Raw genomic sequence first — 9,708 nt, 5'->3', positions numbered from 1 at the left:
ACAGCACATAACGCAAACAGACTCTGTCAGTTTGTTTGAAAAATCAGTACACCTTTACCTTGACCGACCAAATTAAACACGACAGCTCGTTTGTAGCGAATTTCACCTACTTGGAAATATGAATGTTGATTTGTGTGCTTCTACTACCGCATTTGTATTTTGTTGTGAACCGCAGGTCGTGCACACTAATTTAATTTTGTATTTGCATGTCTGCAAGGCTGTGATTGCCAATGCATTTACTGTATTGCAACAAATGTTTTCCACCCTGTAACGGCCCAAAAATGGGCTAACAGTATTAATAAATTAAATGAAAATGTACGTTTGTCTTTGGCTAGATATCCAAGGGTGGTGCTAGTGTCTGTCACGGAACGCATTTTAAGAGAAGCGCGATCTAGCACCCAGAAGTCAGTTGCCGATGCCCCTCCCGGCATACGCCTTAAAGTAAATGTCATACCTTACATGCACGGGATATCCCATAACTTGAAAAAGATAGCCCAAAGGGCGAATGTAAGAGTTGTTTTTTCTGCTCCCAACAAGCTCGGCAGGCTTTGCAGGCTGACGGATGCAAATGCCGTCCCTTCCGATAAGTGCAGAAAGCATCACCGCAAAAAGTTTGTCGAGTGTGTCCACCGCGTGGTGTACGACCTCCCGCTTTCATGTGGGAAGAAATACATCGGACAAACTGGGCGTTGCCTCAGTGATCGGCTCCACGAACACAGCAACAATGTAAAAAACGGCTCTGGTGGTTTCTTGGCGATGCACTGTCGCGATCATGGATGCAAACCTCTTGAGGATCAATGCACGATTGTTTCCCGTGGCAGCACGCAGCTCATCCGTGAAATATCTGAAGCGCAGATGATTGGGTTGTAAGTGATGAATTGGGTTATAAGTGTGTTAGCTTCCCGTCTCTGGCTCTCACAGAAAAAGAATTAAGTTTCTTGGAGGTGGCACCACATGACTCGTAACTATGTTAGATAAATTCGCACTTCATTTTCTTGTAAGCGCATGCGCCGTCTACACTGCCTCCCATGTATAAAATTGACGCAGTGGCACAATAAACTTAATTGAAAGTTTGCGCTTGGTGTGTCGTCGTCTCTCACGTCCCTGTCATTTTTTTTTTGTCGCGCAATATCATTTAAGTAATGGATTACCAACTTGCCCGGAATGCTGCTCTCATTGAGAACTTGTTCTTGTATGTAAAATTATACGAAACGTTAAAGTATCAGCGGGCCGCTAAAGTTGGAGGACAGACGACAAGTTTCGTGCTCGTTTGGAACATTTGTCGTCTGTTCTTGCTTCGCTTCGCTTGGTTAAGCATTGTAGGTGAGTAAACTTCACTGGAAGATGTAATATGCCTGAATGGAAACATTTTATGAAGATCTTAATTTAAGAACGCGTTATTTGTGTAGCGATATCCACGTTTTAGGCGAAGCCTCTTACAACAGCAGCCAACATAAGCCACGTAGGCATATATATATACCGTCATTCCCATGACGACAGGGTGCCCCTTAGGAAACTCCCGTAGGCGGTGGCGCCAGATTTTCCTCTAGGTGTTATAGTGAGAAACGCTATGTCTGGGAAGTGCCAGCGCTGCATTCAGGAGCAGTGCCGTCTGCCATCTTCCCGTTTCCTAAACGTCGGTTACACTAAACCGAGGTTGCCAAGCTCGGTTGGCCATATAGTTTCGTACAACAATTATTGTATGAAACTCTATGCGGTTGGCGGTTAACCGCGGTTAGCGGCATAACCGAAGTTTCGCCTGCCGTGCAACCGCGCTAACCGCGTTTAGCGATAACCGTGCTTACGTTAACCGCGGTTAAGGTCGCCCGTCTAACAGGGGTATGAGCGGGTTAGTGCGCCACTGTCCCGTTCCCTGCAAAGCGTCACGACGGAGCAGGTGCACGCATCACACTTCTCCTATTCTAAGAAGCCAACAAGCACTCACACCAAGGACAACATAAGGGAAATTGCTTGTGCCTAATAAATGAAGTAAAGAAACGATAAATAATGGAAATGAAAGTGGATGAAAAATCAACTTGCCGCAAGTGGGGAACGATCCCACAACCTTCGCATTACGTGTGCGATGCTCTACCAAATGAGCTACCGCGGCGCCGTTTCCTCATCCACTTTCTGAAACTTATGGCTTCTCATGACTAATAAATATCGGACCGTGGACTCTGTACATTCGAGGTACGGTCTGAAGTAGTATCTTCCGGTTTTTCTTGAAGTCTAGGAAGGCGAATCCGGCGATGATGTTCCCAAACCCATATTGGACTGAGTTTCAGACGCTGCTCATAGCAATATTGAAATCCTGCTGTTGTTTTGTTAGCCTCGCACCCCCATATGGTCTCGCGAGTAGCTGACGGAGTGGATAGGCAGCGTCTCCATACAAGACAAATCGGTGGTTGTCTCCATTCAACTGTTCAAGCTTTTCGTAGAACCCACTCTCCCGAAGGATCCCTGCACATGAAGCATGGAAACAAACACTACAGCATAAATTGAAATGCGGATAACATTTGAAATAAACAAGTTTATTTATTGCGACGAAACATAAATACAATATGTGTGCCAGATAAGCAACTGAAAACCGGTGTGTGCCTTGAAGATGCATTACCAACAAGCCCACATTGCAACCCTCATAATTGGGATCATATGGTACTAACGAAAGGTCCCAGAAAAAGGTATTGCCTGTAGGCAACCTTATTTCATTTAGGTACTGCACCCTGTTATCTGCTTACCTTACCATGTGTATATTGGAGAACTATGGAAACATGTTAAGCACAGGTAAAATAAGTTGCACATAAAATTTTTCTTTTGCATAACAAGGAACATAAGTCACGAGAAGAGCTACTTAGATCACACACATAAATGAGTTAAGTTTGGCTAGTGGTGCTTAAAGGGCCCCTCACTAGGCCCCATAGGAAATTCTGGTTATACGCTGGAAGTTGATACGTGTCCTCTAGGGAGCGTTCTGCCTCAAGAATTTTTCATGTCGGCTCATTAAAGGAACCCTGAAACAATTTTGACGATTTTGTACAAACGTACTGAGTCGGTAGAGTAGGTCCTTCTGATCATTAATTGGCGCATCTAAGTGATCCGCGTAAAGCGTGCAATTTATTGTAAGGTTTTAAACATATACATCGCTGCCGATCGCAGCACACTACTCGGCGGAATTTTCAGCCGCCTCTACCCCTGCTTACACTGTGGAATGTTATAAACAAAAAGATAGCGTTAGCTAGTTACCTACAAATGCATTCCAATCCTACCGCTTTTTTCATCAGTATCTAACGAAAACGCACACCCACAACACCCGACACATATGTTACAATAAGGAAAAAAATACGTACGAACTACGGCACCCAGAAACGTAGCTACAGAATTTCCAGTTTTTTAAACGATCACCATCCTGCTGTAAACATTATCCAGGAAAGTAACTCATTCAAAGCTTTCAAAAATAACATCACTGTGTATCTATGTCACTGCAGGCATGACCAGTCCTTTTTTTCTGCTGTTTCTTACAGTATTTTCCCAATTGTACATAAATGTTCAATATAAAATCACTCCCGTTTGAATATTAAACAATCACTCTGTATTTCCATCTCATTTAGTGTATATTTTATGCGCTGAATGTCTTGTGCTCTCGAATGGGAGCAAGAAGGGCGCAGACTCCTTGTCAGGCATCCACTTGCCTTTTGGTCTGCGCCCTAGGCAACTCTACCATACGTTGTCTGATTAAACTCTTTGACTCTTATGACGTAAATCATTCAATTGACGTCAGTAGTGCGAGCTATCCGATTGGCTGCACAGGGCGCTTCATAGATAATTTTTCCACCTTGATGCTGAACAAATGATGTTCGTAATAGTTGGAATGCTAGTAATTTGTTTCTATAAAAGAAAGTAGCAGAAACAGAATGCACAAGAAACAATTTTTCACTACACTTAAGCACTTCCGGCACACAGAAAGCGTCGTCTGCTTAGGTTACAACGTGCTCCATTTTGACGGGAGCTCCGCGGCCAGAGTCTTTGCGCGAGAACCATGATTCGACTTTGTTGCGTTGTGGGCTGCAAGCCTAGCGACTGGCAATATGTCAAGCTGCGACATTGTGTCCATCTGCAAGGCAGCAGACGAGCTGCGTGGCTCAGCGCATCGGACTGCCGCTATCCGATCGGCGCCAGGATTTGCGCGTTTGCGGCCGTCACTTTTCACCGGAAAATTACTAATCCAATTTCATTTCGCGAGTTTGGTACTAGGGTAAGCGCAAGCGCAAGAGGACAGGGCCTGGCCGCTTGAGCGTGTCGATTCACGGGATGAGCCGAAGGCCAAATGTGAATGGTCGGCACGGTGCAGGCACCTGGTGGCACAGAGCTAAATCACACAGTAGCAATAACGAAATGTGTTCTTCATTGCTGCTGTTGTAAATTTTTCACAGGAGTGTAATCGTTAACACGTTGGTTTTTGTAAATGTTTAAAATGTTTTACACTTGGTGAGAGCAATATTAGCGCTTTGTTTGGCTGTTTAAGCTCTGCGCCAACAGGTGGCTGGACCATGCAGACCGATCAGGCCGCTCACGTACGTCTACGCTAAAGTTGCTTCATCAGTTTGAGTTTATGCCTCCACCAGCTCGTCGAAACGCCGAGCTCGCCTGTGTTTGCAGGAATACCAGACACGTTCGGTGTTGCGACAGAATGCTCGCAACGCACGCTGCTTCGATTGCTCTCGCTTGGGGTCGACTGCCAAGCAGCTGCCGGAGAGGTTGGAGAGGCTTCGCGCGTTCGCGCATAGAGAACCGGAAGTAGACGACACGACGTGGCATCATGACGCAGAGCCAGTGAAGGCGGAGCTAAGCCCCGATCACTCGGCAAATGAGTTGACGAGAAAATGCTATGGAGGAGGGTAACAGCGCGCGAAGTCCAGAGCGTCTTCTTCCGACCAAGCTGACATCTTCTTCGTCAGTGTGTCACAATATGTTAGCAAACACTAGCGAACAAAGAAACCTGAAAATGCTTATTACATCAAATGGTTGCGATAATGCAATCACATTACCGACCCGAATTACGAAAGACAATGAAACCCTGCTAGACCTTTTTGTGACAAATTTCGATAATACAGACATCACAGCAGGAGCTATATCACGTGGTCTTAGCGACCATCTTCCGATATTTGTTATGGCAAAGAAGCAGAATTTAGAAGGATGCAAAAGCCGAACACCCATTTTTTTCAATCTATTACTGTGCCAAATTTAGACAGCTTCAGGACTGGACTACGGAAGGCAGATTTTACATGGGTAATGGAGGCGGTGGTAGGCACCATTGACCTTTAGCGTGACCTCGCTGCGTGACGTCACACCACGTGACCTACAGTGACGTCACACCAGCTGTGTAAAAACGGGGCCCCATCTCACGCCGTCGCGAGGCGAGGCGGTAGCCACCAACGGCGGCCTAACTCCCGCTCCTCTCACAGGGGCGCGGCGTGGCGCCCGAGTCATCCTCGCGTGTCGCGACATCAGCAGCGGCCTCCTCGCAGCCGCCGACGTTCGGAGGGTGTCGAGCATCGAGAACGTCGTCATGCGCTACTTGGACCTCTCGTCCTTCAGCTCGATACGGGCGTTCGCCAACGGCGTGCTCAAGTTCGAGATGCACCTGGACGTGCTGGTGCTTAGATGATTCACTGTAAGCCGTAACACTAGCATAACGCAGCAGCGGCCTCCTCGCAGCCGCCGACGTTCGGCGGGTGTCGAGTATCGAGAACGTCGTCATGCGCTACTTGGACCTCTCGTCCTTCAGCTCGATACGGGCGTTCGCCAACGGCGTGCTCAAGTCCGAGATGCACCTGGACGTGCTGGTGCTTAGATGATTCACTGTAAGCCGTAACACTAGCATAACGCAGCAGCGGCCTCCTCGCAGCCGCCGACGTTCGGCGGGTGTCGAGTATCGAGAACGTCGTCATGCGCTACTTGGACCTCTCGTCCTTCAGCTCGATACGGGCGTTCGCCAACGGCGTGCTCAAGTCCGAGATGCACCTGGACGTGCTGGTGCTTAGATGATTCACTGTAAGCCGTAACACTAGCATAACCCAAGACTACCACCAGCCATACTACCAGCTGATCCGAGAATAACACACTATTGCTTCGCAATCACCAGGCTTAACCAAGCTAAGCCACGGCCGTTTTTTTAACCTTTGCCTAACAAGTGCATGCTTTCCAAAGCGAATGCAAATCGCTAAAGTAACTATGCTCTTCAAAAAGCGTGATCCTAATGGGATGAATAATTACCGACCCATCTCCGTCTACCCACATTTTCAAAAGGCTTGGAGAAGCTTATCCATAGCTTTCCTCGTTCTTATCCAATCTTATCCAGCTTATGGAATAGCTTTGCTCGTTCTTTGATTTACACGAACTTATTTCAGGTGCTCAATATGGATTTAGAAAGAACAAATCGACCGAATTAGCTTTGCTGGACTTGAATGAATTTATTTTGTCGGAATTTGGTAAAAGAACTTTGTACTAGGTATTTATCTCGACTGTTCTAAAGCATTTGATTGTATTCATCACTTCACTTTGCTGAAGAAACTGGAAATTTATGGAATCCGAGGGCACTTTCTTGAACCTATCAAATAATGCTACCGTTTTCGCCAGTAGTTCGTTCAAATTGAAACGTATCGTTCTGAACTAAAATCTATAGTTAAAGGTGTTCCTCAGGGCAGCATCCTTGGTGCGCTTCTTTTGAACATTTACATCAATGATCTCACTATCTCTACTAAACCTAAATATGTTTTGTATGCTGACGACGCTAGTATATTTCTATCTGCTCCAGATTGCCATATCTTACACAATGACACGAATTCTCTCCTTACCAAGCTTAAACGTGGTCAATAGTAAACCATCTAAACATAAATGTTAAAAAGACGAAAGCTGTAATATTTAGACCTACATCGAGGCACCTAAATTCTCATGTAAGCTTAAGTTATGGTGGCGCTTCAATAGAAATCACAAATATTAAAATTCGGGGTGTTACATTTTCTCAGAGCATGCTATGGGATGGTCACATTGATGCTGTTCTAACTATGTTAGGTCGAGCAGTCGGCATTATTTGCCATTACAGATCATATCTCCCGTATAAAGTAAAGATCCTGCTTCATAATTCGCTGTTTTACTCTCATCTTAATTACTGTTTCTTGTTCTGGGGCACAACCACGTATACAAATTTGCAAAAGATCTTTATACTTCAAAAAAAGCTTATCAAAGTACTTTTAATCTACCATACAACAGTCACTCGCAAGGCCTTTTCTCCAAAGCATACATAATACCAGTATTCAATGTTTACAATTATAAGCTAGCACTTGCATTCCAGCGCGAACTAAAATATCATCTTGTATGTCTGCATGAGCTGTCATTACTGAAAAAGAGCACTGTGTTTTACCCTACCCGTCATAAAGAGGAGTCGATTGTACCAACTCCTAGAACCAATTACACAATGGAAAAATTATCCTTCACACTTCGAACTCTATTAAACAACTGTAAAAAATCCGGGACTGACCTACTTAAAATATCTAAATGTGAATTACGACAGCTTCACTGCACACATTCTTAGTAACTCCACCTGTATTCCTATAATGTGTATACTTAATCCTGTGTTTATTGTACAGCTTTATACCCTCTGTACTTGTTGTATTGATTGTTGTTATATTTTCTTTGTTTGTATGTTTATTTCATTTATGAAATGATCCTGTTATTGTTGGCTCTGCTAAATTGCGAAGAGATTATGTGTATACTTCTGTGCGTCTTTCCCGGCTTTGCTGTTGTTGGCCTGTAGAAGGGGGCTGTGGGCCTTTGTCAAGCTGCCGTTTACGAGCAGCTTTTACCCACAACCTCCTACATCATCCCGATGGAAATAAACATTATTATTATTATTATTATTATGGTCGAAACTTCGCTATCGTCCAAACCAGCGCTAGGTACTCTCGCTCCGTGATAGAGTAGTTGCATTCAGCGGCTTGCGTAAGCGATAACGCACTGCATTGACCACGCTGAATCTGGGCAACAGTGCCAATGCCGTGACCGCTAGCATATGTATGAATTTCGGTGGGTGCTGAAGGGTCAAAATGGGCTAAAGTTGGGGAGCTCGCCAATAGTCGGATGAGTGCTGTGAAGGCGTCGGCCTGCCGCTGTCCCCACGGGAAACCAACGTCGTTCTTTAAGAGCTCGATGAGAGGGCGCGCAATGTCAGCAAAATTTGGAACACCGCGGCGGAAGTAGGCGCATGAACCTATGAAGCTGCGAACGTCCTTAACTGGGCAAGGCACAGGAAAGTCTTGCACGGCTGGAACTTTGGCCGGATCAGGTTGAATTCCATTGGCGTTACAAGGTGCCTGAGGATTTCACGACGACCGAAGTGACACTTCGACGAGTTGAGCTGAAGTTTCGCAGCACGAAACACAGCAAGGACGAGACGCTCAATGTGGTATTCAAAGGTTGGAGCAAAAACGATTACGTTGTCGAAATAACACAGAGATGTCCACTTCAAGCTTCGGAGAAGGATGTCCATCATCCTCTCGAACGTCGCTAGCGCAGCGCACAGCTCGAAGGGCATGACTCTGATTGAAAAAAATTACCGACGATTACGTTACTTCCTAATGCGAAATTTGAGCGCAGCAAATAAGCTGTTTCACCTTTTCGATAGATTGACGGCGGCGACGGTAAGCTTCTGCTTCGGCGGCACGCACCTCTGGATTCTGACGGCGACGGCGCTGGGCCTCTGCTCTGGCAGCTCGTTTAGCAGCAGCAGCAGCAGCAGCAGACGGAGGACTTCCATCGGTCGTCTCGCTCATGGCTCAGAAAGAACTGGCAGATAATTTCGCTGTGGCGAACGGCAGCGGCAATTTCGGCTCGGGCGGTGCACATATACAGATCCGCCGCCACCGATCTGGCTCTCTGATTGCCACCGCACAGGGCGAACGGCAGCGGCAATTTCGGCTCGGGCGGTGCACATATACAGATCCGCCGCCACCGATCTGGCTCTCTGATTGTCACCGCACAGGGGTTGCATTGGAGGAGGAGCGAAGAAAGGAATTAAGTTCGAGCCGACGCTTTGACAACCGGAGACTCGCAGGAAGAGGGGGGAGGGGGGCGGCGTGTACACCCAGCGGCAAACGATGGGGGCAGAAGCGCGCGCAGCAAGCGGACAACACGATAAAGGGAGGAGGGAAGAGATAGCAGCGACTGACTGATGCCGCTGACGCCGATAGTGAGTCAACCCCAGCTGCGGAGTTGGTTTCAGGGACAACGCCGCCGATGCCGACACAAACAATATGATACCCTCGCTTCCGCAGCGCTAAGAACCAGGTCTAGCCGTGGGAAGGCGGTCACGTATTCGTCGACGTGCCGGGGCCTACGTGAAATAACCGGCGCGTCGGCAACTGAAGAGCACCCTATCCGCCACACAAGAACAGGGGGGGGGGGACCCTTTCCTCCTCTTTCTGCATGGCGGCGACGGTGTTCTATGCAGTCACGTTATCTTGACTCTCTAGCGGCGTCAGCGGCATCCAGCGGTATCAGTCGGTCGCTGCTAGCGCTGGGGGGATGAAAGGGGGGCGGAGCTGGTTACGAGGCCGACGACAACGCCGACGACGACGCGAAACCCAGGAACGGACGCCAAAGAGCTGCGCTCTAAAAGTTCATCAGGCCTAATGAAGGCTGTCTTCTCGTGAT

At 47.1% G+C, this 9,708-nt stretch overlaps 1 non-coding gene across 1 annotated transcript; it reads right to left on the bottom strand.

Annotated features, from left to right (window-relative positions):
* Window positions 1-2,037: 2,037 nt before the first annotated feature.
* Window positions 2,038-2,110, bottom strand: TRNAT-CGU (transfer RNA threonine (anticodon CGU)). The gene has a single exon. It is a non-coding gene; the product is annotated as a tRNA-Thr (tRNA).
* Between the last annotated feature and the right edge of the window lie 7,598 nt (window positions 2,111-9,708).

Source organism: Dermacentor andersoni, chromosome 7 (genome assembly GCF_023375885.2).
Source record: "Dermacentor andersoni chromosome 7, qqDerAnde1_hic_scaffold, whole genome shotgun sequence".
In the NCBI taxonomy this organism is placed as follows: domain Eukaryota; kingdom Metazoa; phylum Arthropoda; class Arachnida; order Ixodida; family Ixodidae; genus Dermacentor; species Dermacentor andersoni.
Note: the sequence above shows the minus strand (reverse complement) of the source record. Positions and strands in the feature narration are given on the sequence as shown.